This window comes from Lissotriton helveticus, chromosome 10, assembly GCF_964261635.1.
Source record: "Lissotriton helveticus chromosome 10, aLisHel1.1, whole genome shotgun sequence".
In the NCBI taxonomy this organism is placed as follows: Eukaryota; Metazoa; Chordata; class Amphibia; order Caudata; family Salamandridae; genus Lissotriton; species Lissotriton helveticus.
This window is the reverse complement of record NC_136071.1, coordinates 420,182,550-420,196,103: the sequence shown is the minus strand read 5'-3', so window position 1 is coordinate 420,196,103 and position 13,554 is coordinate 420,182,550. Positions and strand designations below refer to the sequence as shown.

The 13,554-nt window shown below is 46.8% G+C and overlaps 1 protein-coding gene across 2 annotated transcripts in view; it reads left to right on the top strand.

Annotated features, from left to right (window-relative positions):
* The window catches only part of SEC14L5 (SEC14 like lipid binding 5), a 792,673-nt gene that overhangs the window by 623,146 nt on the left and 155,973 nt on the right, over positions 1 to 13,554 (top strand). The gene's annotated exons all lie outside the window — the stretch shown is intronic.

The window sequence follows — 13,554 nt, the reverse complement described above, 5'->3', positions numbered from 1 at the left end:
GTTGAGAGACATAATCAGACATTGAAAATCCGCATTGCAAAAGTATGCGCAGAGAAAGGTGTAGATTGGTTGGTAGCACTGCCAGTTGCCCTTTTTTATATGAGAATGGTTGCACACTCTAGATCAGGTCTGTCCCCGTACGAGGTCGTATTCGGCCGTCCTCCAAATATGTGGGGTACACCTATGCCCCGAAAGATTACAGACGTTTCCAGTAATATGCTGACAGATTACCTAGCTTCCTTGATGTCTGCCCTACACTCTTGTCGTTCACAGGTTGCCGCTGCTTTTCCAGACAACACTCAAGTGAAACCGCACGAAGTCGTTCCAGGTGAACTCGTGTTGGTTCGAAACTTCGATCGTTCAAGTCCGCTGGAGCCCCGCTGGAAGGAGCCCAAGTTGGTGTTATTAACAACAAGCACCGCAGTCAAGCTCGAAGGACGCAAGGGCTGGGTGCATACCAGCCACATCAAGAAATTCCATGGATTACGGCCAAAGACATTTATCAAAGACTGCCCCGTTCTTAAGGACTGTCCAGACACAGACTCTAAACTTCCCCTGTTAGAGAAAACTCCGCAGCAGGAGTATAAAGCCAAGTTGAGGTCTAGCAAGTCAGACAGTTTAATTGTTTAAGTCCCTCTCGGGTGAAGCGGTTAGACAGGTTCCTGACATGTATGAGATAGACCCACATAGTGAGAGAGTTAGTCAAAACTCTAAGAGAATACGCTATCAAAAGAATATTTGCAGTAGATGCATCGTTACTCTGTTATTTTTTATGTTTCTGAGTCTTATGGTTACCTGCATAAGTTATGCTTTTCATTTATGTTTTCCTATTTCACATGTACATATGTTTCCTAATGTTACAGTAGAGCACACATTTAGTGACCTGCCTCCTCACGAGTTATCCTATCGTCTTGCTATGCGTAATAACACATTTATCAGAATGTTACACTATTCACACCAGACCAGCAATGCCACTAATTGTTGGGTGTGTGGTCGACTTCCCCCTTTTCAGACACCGAAGGGAGTTCTGCCACTTTTTCCTTATCCGTTTTCACACAATGGTTCGTGTGGAGCATGGTCCACATTAACGTCATCCCTAACCGATATGTCCCTTCTGAATCGAACATGTTTCCCAGACAAGCAAGGTCTTTCCCATAGAACAGGGTTAGATCTAGAAAATGAAGTATATGATTTAGGTAATTATTCCTCGAATTTTATGGTTCTGAATGTTCAGTCCGATACTACTCCAGATTTGCCTGCTATTTCAGTCCTACCCGTCAAAGGCGAATTATGTGTCAGAAAGAATGGTTCCGCACATGTAGGACATAGTGATTGTACTACTGTGGTCGAGTATAGTGACAGTGGGAAATCTATTTTCAAAGCCTCACGTCATTCTTATTTTGTTTGTGGTCAGACCGCATATGTTCGTCTGCCCCTCGATTGGGATGGAACTTGTTACATTGCCTTCCTACTGCCACCAGTTTTTCTAGTCCCATCCGATTATCACAGAAACACACATCTAGTACACGTTAGACATAGAAGGGAGACTGAGTCCCCAATTGTCGATCAAACTGAAACTACTCTAGAACAATATCAAGACTTCAATAAAGGTTTCTTTTTCTTTATAGGTCCTGTCCAGAATAGTAAGTTAATACGTAGGTTAACCAGAACCCTTGAAGCAGTAGTGAATGAGACTACTTCCGCTCTAGGTAATTTAACCGAAGAGCAATCTGCCATTAGATTTGTCGTGCTCCAAAATCGTCTCGTCCTTGACGTCATATTGGCCGATAGAGGAGGAGCTTGTAGAGTCATCGGATCTAGTTGCTGCATTTGTATTCCTAATAACGCGCCGTCTGTTTATTCAGCTATAACCAGACTTCATAAAATTGCCCATCAGTTACACCAAGATCCAGGCACCTGGACATGGTCCGGTTGGCTCTGGAGTATCATATCTGCCTGGGGATGGAAAGTATTGTCATTCCTAGGTATAGCAGTAATGATCATATTCAGTTGCTGCCTCTGTTTACAATGTGGCCCTGCGATCTGCGGCTTGTGTGCTACATCCTGTATTCCTAGTCCTAAGTCCCGTTCCAAGACAATTCGAGACGAGCAAATGATGCTATATGAACAGATAGATGGTATCATGAATATTGATGTTTCCTGATGGAAACGTAGGGCACAAGGAGGGAATGTGGAAAAGTAAATTTTGCCATGTTATATGTGCCTACGTTTTCCCCATCCTATGTTATATGTGCATGATTAATATGCATATGTATCCCCCTATGATCGATTAAAGACGCAATTATAGTTGTGTCCAACTCTAGTATGCCAGTTTCCAGTTCTCGTGAAAGCAACAAGTATTAGGCCCATGTTACCACGATTTACAGTGTACGCGTTAATTCATTGAATTGTCCCCGTTTCTAGGCCTCAAAAGGGCCCGGACACCAGATTCAAGCTCCAGTCTCCTGAACTCACTCCGAGGAGCGATGCAGCCCCCACCTGCATCCCTGACCCTTCACTTACTTCCTTTCGCGCAGCGCGGTGCCCAGCTCTGCCTGCCAGTCTGCCAAGAGTATGTTATGCTTCTAGTTATCAGTTCAGCTCCTCGTCTTTGCATTCCTTAGCTACTGAACCGTATAAACAGCTTCAGCTATAGTCTAGTCTTTATGTCTCCATGCAAGAGAATTACTGTATTAATATTCATAGAAGATTCATAGCCCACGCATTACACGAAGAATATATGCATGCACCAGCCTTAGAGTCAAGTAGCCTCTGCCCTGATAACTTTTAGTTTCTATCAACATGTACTCCAAACACAAGATACCAGATATGCCATAGGTACATGTCGTCCTGACACCGTAGACTTTAGTCTCCTCTTCTAGTGCAGAAGTCATAGCCCCCAGTTCTCCCTGGTAACACGTCATTGCCCGTTTGCGCGCACCACTAGGTTAAAGGTCCCAGCTGCTCTCAGGTAGCCCCCTCCATGTTTCCGCCCACTCATGACATTTCTATGACGTTTCACATCACATGTCTCAGTGCACGCCCTGTACACACCTTCTTCTTCCACCAATGTGTCCTTATCTTTCACGACTGCTACGCCTACTGCTACGCCTACTGTATTGAATGTAATTGTAATGTATATATATCTTGTACTGTTACTTAGACGTAGCAGCTGCCATCCATTCTATTTCCGTGCAGGCTATCCCGTTCCTGTCCCTTCCCTCATGCCTGATTAAAGCCTGTTAGACTCAGATACCTCGAATCCTGTCTCTTATTTATTGAGCTATCTGTTTTATTCAATGTATTCAAAAATAGTACCGGTAATTAATTATTTATTTACCACACCAGTCCTACCCGAGGGGCATTTGTGCTCACCCATTTTGACAATACATTACCACAACACATTACAAGCTATGTAAGTAAGCAAAAACAAACAATAAGTGTAGTTAGACTTTACCTAAAATTCCAGTTCAAATTCACACTCATACCTTTGTCAAATTCAACAGGCTCAATGCTGGATCCTTCTCCACCACAGTTCCCCTGGATAATATTTTCCCTCACATCTGGTGCCTAAGGCCGTGATGTAGAGCTTGTTCCAGTGCTTCATTGCTTTCTTTCTGTTGAGGTAATTCCTGAAACCACAAGCACTGTTAAAGATAAAATACAGCATGTCTGAAAGCCCACAGTCTAACTTGCATTTAATGAAAAAAAAAAAATGGTCTCAATAAAAAAATGAGAGGGCGGGGCAAGATGGCCGCGGAGCAGTCTGAGGAGTAGGTCGCTCTTACCTCTCTCTCCTGATGGCTGTTTAGAGAAGCTGTGCAACGAAGAGAAATGTGTTGATTATGAAGAAGAAGAGAGTCCATAGCCTGCCGTTACTTCGACGAATGAAGATATTTAGTAGGATCCTGCTGAGTGCCTTATCTGACTTTTGGTGCAGGGTATTGCACCCGTTTGAGGAGACTTTGGAGACGCTGAGCGGGAGCTGGAGTCTCCTGAACTATAGGATGCCTCCGCCCACGAAATCTAAGATCACCAGGGACACCGCAGCAGAAGAGGAGGTTGAGGCAGACGCTAGCATCCCACTAGAAACACACACAGTAACGCGGATGCAGGCGGCCAAGATGAGTAGCGCTGTCTCGGAGTTGGCGTCAGAAACACCGTCATACGCAAGGAAAATTAAGGAGAAGGAGAAAACTAAAGGCAAAGAGAGAGACGCCGAATGGAAAGCGGAGATAAGGGCGGAGAAGGCGGAGAAGAAAGCAGCCGCCGCGGCAAAGTTGAAGCAGCTTAAAGTGACCCCAAAGCCCACGGAGCAAATAGTGAAAAAAGTGGTTTGTTTGCGTCAACCCACCGTACAGGAGGCGTTTATGGCATCAACCGCATTAACAGCATCTTCAGATGGATCAGCAGGGAACAGAACGGGAGCTGCAGCTGAAGATCTCGTGGCTCATGGAGCTGCAGAGAGGCATCCCGCAGAGACAGCTGACTCATCGTCTCACGCCAGTGAGGTGCGTGCGCAGGATGCGGAGCACAGCCCTCGCTTAGAGGTGACTATCCCAGAGCTGGCCGAACTAGCAGGGAAGGCATCAGTGGACTCGGAGGCTCGTGCAGTCGACAACACCGCGAGCAGGAATTCAGGCAGAGATGTTGCGGATGCTAGCGGCTCTGGAGCGGCTGGAGAGGTCCCGGGAGACTCGGGAGGCTCGGGAGCCATGGAGGCACCAGAGGTAAGCCGCGCCATAGGCGCGGTGGGCAGCACTGAGTCCACAAATGTTTTTCAAGGTGCTAAGACAGCTCACTCTGTGGAACCTCTAACGGAAAGAACAGACAGCGAGTTAATGTCAGCCAGTGCAGCCAATGTTGGGCCTGAACCTAGTATAGTTATGCCGCTCTATGACACGAACATTGATGGAGATGGGGGGGCTCGCCGGGACTTAACAGCTAAGTGCAAACAGGCTAACGCAGAGGCAGAGGCTAATGCAGAGGGGCAGCTGGCTCCAGGGACGCCAACTGAGGATTGTTTTTACTCAGTAAATGATGAAACGGGCGCCTCAGTGACCTCAGAGGGGGCCATGACCGAGAGTGAGTCTGACGGAAGCTCGGATGGAAACCCTTCTTTAAGGAAAGATTCAGACTTGGTGTCTTCAGGCTCAGGTTCAGGCTCAGGCTTAGAGACAGAGGAGTCGGTCCAACAGGTATCTATAACTCAAAAAAGGAAGCAACAGCAGAGGAGTCGTCGTCGTTATAAACGGCATGATCCCGTTAGTCCAACACACAGGGAGGTTACCAAAAAACTAGACTGGGACTACTCAGCTACTTCGAGTATGTATCAGGAAGACGACTTGGCTCAGGGGGGTTCCAGAGGCCATCATAGGAATCAGCAAGGGGACGCCCCGATGATTGGGCTGTTGTACTCCACCCTGAAATAGATGCAGGGAGAAATGAAGGCAGTAGGCAGGAGGACAAAGCAAGCGAATAAAAAAATCCAGAGTTCCCTTATCAAGATGAATAAACTATATGCTGACTTGGCAGGTAGGGTCACAGAGGTGGAGGAAAGGACCGGGAAAATGGAGGATGAGGTTTCTAGGTGGCAGGAGTTCAAGGAGGCACAAGTCAAGGCCACAGAGGACATGAACTGGAAACTCGAGGACATTGAAAACAGACAAAGGCGAAACAACATGAGGCTCTTGGGGATACCGGAGGGAGTGGAAGAGCAGGACCCGAGGGCCTTCGTAGTCACACTTTTCAAGGAGGCATTTCCTGAGATGGTGAAATGGGACTGGGATGTTGAGGTGCAGAGGGCACACCGATTCCCTTTAATACAAAAGAAGTCATACTATGGCTCGCAGAAAGACAAGCCAAGAGCTATGCTGGTATTCATGGGGAATTTCTTGGCCAGGCAGGATATCATGGACAGGGCTAGGCCACAGGATCATTGTATGTTTAAGGGGGTTAACCTTCTTTGCACGACCCGACTTCTGCCACGTCACAGTGGAAAGGAGATGGAGGTTACGCCAGATGATCGATCCTTTTCAGAAGCAAGGGTGTGAGGCTTATCTGCTTTTTCCGGCTAGACTTAAAATAATTGTGGAAGGGCGGACAAGGATGTTCTTCTCAGAGACCAAGGCGCAAACCTTCCTGGACAAAATTAAAGAGAAAAACAGACCGGGGGGGTCCCGGACGGGTAGTCAAGTCCCCTGAAGATATTGAAGACATAAGACATTGGAACTTGGTCACTTTTTTTGGACATAAAAGGTTTTTTTTTTTGTGATGTAGTAAAACGGGAGGGGGGGTTTCTCTTCTTCTCTTTTTTGTTAGATGGTTCATGGGAGTATCATTAGGTAATAAAAGCACACTTCAAGGAAATTAGTAAGGTTATGGGAACAGGGAGGGAGGGGGTTGCAACACTTCGATGGGCTAGGAAGCAGCCATGCATAGGTCAGCACTGACCTATTTGCCTGTAAGGGGGGGGTCTGGGGCAGGGGTACACAGGACATGGGACAGGGGTAGGATCCATCTGGAACAAGGGCGGGGGCAGGTGTACACACCAAAGGGGCATGGGGGAATCTAAGAGAGCAATCAAGAATGCAATAGGAGTCGCAAGGAAAAGTAGGATCGGTGTGAATATCTCCAGCTGCAATGGGTACTAACACTATAAATAATAAGGATATCAAGTTAGTTACACTTAACGTGTGTGGTCTCAACGATAAATGCAAAAGGCAAAAAGTTGCTGTGTTGCTTAAAGAGACAAGGGCAGATTTTATCTTTTTGCAGGAGACCCATATAGAGGGGAACAAGTTGTTTTTGTTGGAGCAATTAGGGTTTTGTGTGCTAGCCTACTCCAAACAGGGAGTTAAGAAAAGGGGGGTGGCCATTCTTACAAAGAGGTTTGAGACACAGACTAGGAAAAAACTAGAAGACCAGTGGGGCAGGTGGGCTCTGATAGAATGCTGGATTAGGGAGGAGTGGGTTACATTAGGATCAGTATATGGCTCCACTCAGGATGATCCGGATGTATTCGACTTCTTGGATATAGAGTTGGCAACATGGGCACCTAAAATAATCTAAGCCAGTGCCTTTAATATAAATGGCGCTGATGGGCTAGGTTTGGGCACAAATGGTCATTATGTAGGTAGGAAAAAAAGAGTCTGCCGGGCAATTCATTGGATGGCTGGCAATAATTCATTATGCGATGTATGGGGACAGTTAAAACCTTCGGAACCTGGATATACCTATTACTCAGCACCACATAAGATCTGTGTCAGATTAGATTATTATTTTTCATCTGGCTTTTCTCATCCTAACTTGCATAATGAGAGACTACCACGCATAGTATCTGACCACAACCCTCTTATCCTGACAGTCCTGAAACCACAAGCACTGTTAAAGATAAAATACAGCATGTCTGTAAGCCCACAGTCTAACTTGCATTTAATGAAAAAAAAAATGGTCTCAATAAAAAAAGAGAGGGCGGGGCAAGATGGCCGCGGAGCAGTCTGAGCAGTGGGTCGCTCTTACCTCTCTCTCCTGATGGCTCTTTAGAGAAGCTGTGCAACGAAGAGAAATGTGTTGATTATGAAGAAGAGAGTCCATAGCCTGCCGTTACTTCGACGAATGAAGATATTTAGTAGGGTCCTGCTGAGTGCCTTATCTGACTTTTGGTGCAGGGTATTGCACCCATTTGAGGAGACTTTGGAGACGCTGAGCGGGAGCTGGAGTCTCCTGAACTATAGGATGCCGCCGCACACGAAATCTAAGATCACCAGGGACACCGCAGCAGAAGGGGAGGTTGAGGCAGACGCTAGCATCCCACTAGAAACACACACGGTAACGTGGATGCAGGCGGCCAAGATGAGTAGCGCTGTCTCGGAGTTGGCGTCAGAAACAGCGTCCCACTCAAGGAAAATTAAGGAGAAGGAGAAAACTAAAGGCAAAGAGAGAGACGCCGAAATGAAAGCGGAGATAAGGGCAGAGAAGGCGGAGAAGAAAGCAGCCGCCGCGGCAAAGTTGAAGCAGCTTAAAGTGACCCCAAAGCCCACGGAGCAAATAGTGAAAAAAGTTGTTCGTTTGCGTCAACCCACCGTACAGGTGGCGTTTATGGCATCAACCGCATCAACAGCATCTTCAGATGGATCAGCAGGGAACAGAACGGGAGCTGCAGCTGAAGATCTCGTAGCTCATGGCGCTGCAGAGAGGCATCCCGCAGAGACAGCTGACTCATCGGCTCACGCCAGAGAGGTGCGTGCGCAGGATGCGGAGCACAGCCCTCGCTTAGAGGTGACTATCCCAGAGCTGGCCGAACTAGCAGGGAAGGCATCAGTGGACCCGGAAGCTCGTGCAGTCTACAACACCGCGAGCAGGAATTCAGGCAGAGATGTTGCGGATGCTAGCGGCTCTTGAGCGGCTGGAGAGGTCCCGGGAGACTCGGGAGGCTCGGGAGCCATGAAGGCACCAGAGGTAAGCCGCGCCATAGGTGCGGTGGGCAGCACTGAGTCCACAAATGTTTTTCAAGGCGCTAAGACAGCTCACTCTGTGGAACCTCTAACGGAAAGAACAGACAGCGAGTTAATGTCAGCCAGTGCAGCCAATGTTGGGCCTGAACCTAGTATAGTTATGCCGCTTTATGACACGAACATTGAGGGAGATGGGGGGGCTCGCCAGGACTCAACAGCTAAGTGCGAGCAGGCTAATGCAGAGGCAGAGGCTAATGCAGAGGGGCAGCTGGCTCCAGGGACGCCAACTGAGGATTGTTTTTACTCAGTAAATGATGAAACGGGTGCCTCAGAGACCTCAGAGGGGGCCATGACCGAGAGTGAGTCTGACGGAAGCTCGGATGGAAACCCTTCTTTAAGGAAAGATTCAGACTTGGTGTCTTCAGGCTCAGGTTCAGGCTCAGGCTTAGAGACAGAGGAGTCGGTCCAACAGGTATCTATAACTCAAAAAAGGAAGCAACAGCAGAGGAGTCGTCGTCGTTATAAACGGCATGACCCCGTTAGTCCAACACACAGGGAGGTTACCAAAAAACTAGACTGGGACTAATCAGCTACTTCGAGTATGTATCAGGAAGACGACTTGGCTCAGGGGGGTTCCAGAGGCCATCATAGGAACCAGCAAGGGAACGCCCCGACGATTGGGCTGTTGTACTCCACCCTGAAACAGATGCAGGGAGAAATGAGGGCAGAAGGCAGGAGGACAGAGCAAGCGAATAAAAAAATCCAGAGTTCCCTTAGCAAGATGAATAAACTATATGCTGAGATGGCAGGTAGGGTCACAGAGGTGGAGGAAAGGACCGGGAAAATGGAGGATGAGGTTTCTAGGTGGCAGGAGTTCAAGGAGGCACAAGTCAAGGCCACAGAGGACATGAACTGGAAACTCGAGGACATTGAAAACAGACAAAGGCGAAACAACATCAGGCTCTTGGGGATACCGGAGGGAGTGGAAGAGCAGGACCCGAGGTCCTTCGTAGTCACACTTTTCAAGGAGGCATTTCCTGAGATGGTGAAATGGGACTGGAATGTTGAGGTACAGAGGGCACACCGATTTCCTTTAATGCAAAAGAAGTCATACTACGGCTCGCAGAAAGACAAGCCAAGAGCTATGCTGGTATTCATGGGGAATTTCTTGGCCAGGCAGGATATCATGGACAGGGCTAGGCCACAGGATCATTGTATGTTTAAAGGGGTAACCTTCTTCGCACGACCGACTTCTGCCATGTCAGAGTGGAAAGGAGATGGAGGTTACGCCAGATGATCGATCCCTTTCAGAAGCAAGGGTGTGAGGCTTATCTGCTTTTGCCGGCTAGACTTAAAATAATAGTGGAAGGGTGGACAAGGATGTTCTTCTCGGAGATCAAGGCGCAAACCTTCCTGGACGAAATTAAAGAGAAAAACAGACCGGAGGGGTCCCGGATGGGTAGTCAAGTCCCCTGAAGATATTGAAGACATAAGACATTGGAACTTGGTCACTTTTTTTGGACATAAAAGGGTGGTTTTTTTTGTGATGTAGTAAAACGGGAGGGGGGTCTTCTCTTCTTCTCTGTATTGTTAGGTGGTTCATGGGAGTAGCATTAGGTAATAAAAGCATACTTCAAGGAAATTAGTAAGGTTATGGGAACAGGGAGGGAGGGGTTTGCGACACTTCGATGAGCTAGGAAGCAGCCATGCATAGGTCAGCACTGACCTATTTGCCTGAAAGGGGGGGTCTGGGGCAGGGGTACACAGGACATGGGACAGGGGTAGGATTCATCTGGAACAAGGGATGGGGCAGGTGTACACACCAAAGGGGCATGGGGGAATCTAAGAGAGCAATCAAGAATGCAATAGGAGTCGCAAGGAAAAGTAGGATCGGTGTGAATATCTCCAGCTGCAATGGGTACTAACACTATAAATAATAAGGATATCAAGTTAGTTACACTTAACGTGTGTGGTCTCAACGATAAATGCAAAAGGCAAAAAGTTGCTGTGTTGCTTAAAGAGACAAGGGCAGAATTTATCTTTTTGCAGGAGACCCATATAGAGGGGAACAAGTTGGAGCAATTAGGGTTTCGTGTGCTAGCCTACTCCAAAAAGGGAGTTAAGAAAAGGGGGTGGCCATTCTTACAAAGAGGTTTGAGACACAGACTAGGAAAAAACTAGAAGACCAGTGGGGCAGGTGGGCTCTGATAGAATGCTGGATTGGGGAGGAGTGGGTTACATTAGGATCAGTATATGGCTCCACTCAGGATGATCCGGAGGTATTCGACTTCTTGGATATAGAGTTGGCAACTTGGGCACCTAAAATAATCTTAGCCGGTGACTTTAATATAAACGGCGCTGATGGGCTAGGTTTGGGCACAAATTGTCATTATGTAGGTAGGAAAAAAAGAGTCTGCCGGGCAATTCATAGGATGGCTGGCAATAATTCATTATGCGATGTATGGGGACAGTTAAAACCTTCAGAACCTGGATATAACTATTACTCAGCACCACATAAGATCCGTGTCAGATTAGTTTATTATTTTTCATCTGGCTTTTCTCATCCTAACTTGCATATTGAGAGACTACCACACATAGTATCTGACCACAACCCTCTTATCCTGACAGTCTGCGGAGGTGGCTTTAGGAGAAAAACAAGGGCTTGGTCGTTTGGAAGAGAGCTCCTTGTAGATCCAGTTTATGTAGAATGCATGCATGCATGGATTAAGGATTTTTGGGACATCAATAGGGGCAGTACTGCAATAGGGAATGCATGGAATGCTTTTAAAGCAGGGGTTCGCGGCGAGACGCTGAGTTACAGCCTGGCTAAACAGAAAAAAGTAAAGGAAATTTCAGATCAACTACATAGAGCAATGTTAGAAGCAGAGCAGGAACTGGTGCAGGCCATTATGGATAGACAAGATACTGAACAGCAGGTTCTAAAGGTTATGATAGTCAAGGCGGCAGCGGAAGAGAGCTTATTGAAGAAGGCTGCCAAGATCTTTAATACCAGAAGGGAAAACTGCTACGAATAAAATGAAAAAGTGGGTCATACCCTAGCAGCTAGAATAAGGCAGAGAGTTGCAAGAGGGAAAATTAGGGAACTAAGGGACACAGGAGGTAATATAGTCACGGAAGAGAAAGAGATTTTGGAGCTTTTAGGCAATTTTACCACAAACTGTATACAGAGGAACAGGTTAGGATATCGGAGGACATATGTGGTTACCTAGAGGATATATCAAGTAGAGTACTATTAGAGGATGACAAGGAGGCGTTGGGGGCCCCACTGGGTGAAGAGGAAATTTTGGAGGCTATGCTCAGCCTGCCTTCTGGCAAAGCTGCTGGGCCGGATATGATTCCAGGAGAATTTTACAAGGTCTTTTTTAGGACACTTAAAACAGATCTGATGAATATGAGAGCTGCGGCTCAGGAAGGAGTATCAATTCCTGCAAGCTGGGCGGGGGCTGACATAATTATAATTCTTAAGAAGGGCAAATCACTGGTCGACCCTGGGTCATACCGTCCTATAACTTTAATTAACTTGGACGTTAACATTTTTTCAAAATCACTAGCTATCAGGTTATCAGGGGTAATCGGAGGACTAGTTAGTAAGAACCAGCATGGGTTTATCCCAAACAGGGGGACGACGCAACATATCAGGAAAGTAATTACTTTATTTGATGCCCAGGGGATAGCACAAGAGGGGGCAGGGGGACCCATGGCAGTCCTCTTATTAGACGCTGAGAAGGCTTTCTACCGCGTGGCTTGGGAGTTCTTGTGGGCAGTAATGAAGAAAGCAGGGTGTGGGGAAAGGTTTCTGAAATCGATACAATCATTGTACAAGAATCCAATGGCATGCATAAGGGTGAACACGGAACGGTCAAGCTCTATTGAAATCTCGCGTGGCACTAGGCAGGGGTGTCTGTGTTCTCCCTTGTAGTTTGCGTTGTATATTGACCCACTAATTGTTAAGCTAGAAAATAATGAACTGATACAACCGCTGGTAACAAAGATGGGTCCCTGTAAAGTATTAGCGTACGCCGACGACTTGGCAGTTATCACACTGACGCCAACAGAGGCTATTAGGGAGATAGAAATTGCGGCGGATAAGTTCGGACGGGTGGCGGGGTACGCTTTAAACAAAGCCAAGACACAAATTATACACAATATAAGAACGGAATGTACAGATTCCTGGGTGGTGACAGAGGGGGTGTATCGGGAGTGTCTATCACTGCAAACCTAGACCAGTTGGTTGAAATAAATATTAGCCCAATATTAAGTAAGGCTAAAAGAGATTTGGACAGGGTACACAACATCCATATGTCAATAGTAGGCCGAGTGAACTTTGTAAAAATGAACCTCCTCCCAAAGTTTTTGTATTTATTTAGGTCAATTCCCTTATTCTTTAATGCTGGTTGGTTTAGATTAATAGAGCAAATGTTTAACCGTTTTATTTGGGCCCACGGCAAAACCAGGAGGGCGCTGAGATTTATGTCGCTGCCACGGGAGTGAGGGGGCTGGGCCATGCCCGATCTAAAGCTGTATTATTGGGCAGCAGCGTTACAACAAATGTCAAGTCTTCTGGGAGGGGCTGAAATGGAAGCAGTACAACACACAGGGTCCATGGAGATCTATGGTTTGGTTTTAGGAGAGGAGGCAGAGAATGTGCTTCTAAAACAAACAGAGCCGAGCTTCTTTAAAAAAAACAAATCCAAAACAGCGGAGGCGGCATACAAGATTTGGAGGGTGTTTAAGAAGAGCTTTGGCCTGGGTAGATTCAACGCCCATACTAGATTGGCGAAGAATCCCACTCTGCCACAGGATATATTCGGGGATGTAATCTTTGGGGAGTGGGAAAGGCTTGGGATTAAGAAGGTGGGGGACCTCATAGGCCCTGAGGGTATGCTTCAATTCTCGGTACTTCAAGGGGTATTTGGGTTAAGTTCAATACGTTTTTTTAAATATTTACAGGCAAGAAGTTTTTTGTCAGGTAAGACAGGTGGAGCTAGAGGTTTTGAAAATAATCTAATATTGCAGATTATTGAGGAGGGGCAAGGCTGTACAATTGGTAGATTGTATGCAGTATTAATTAAGAATA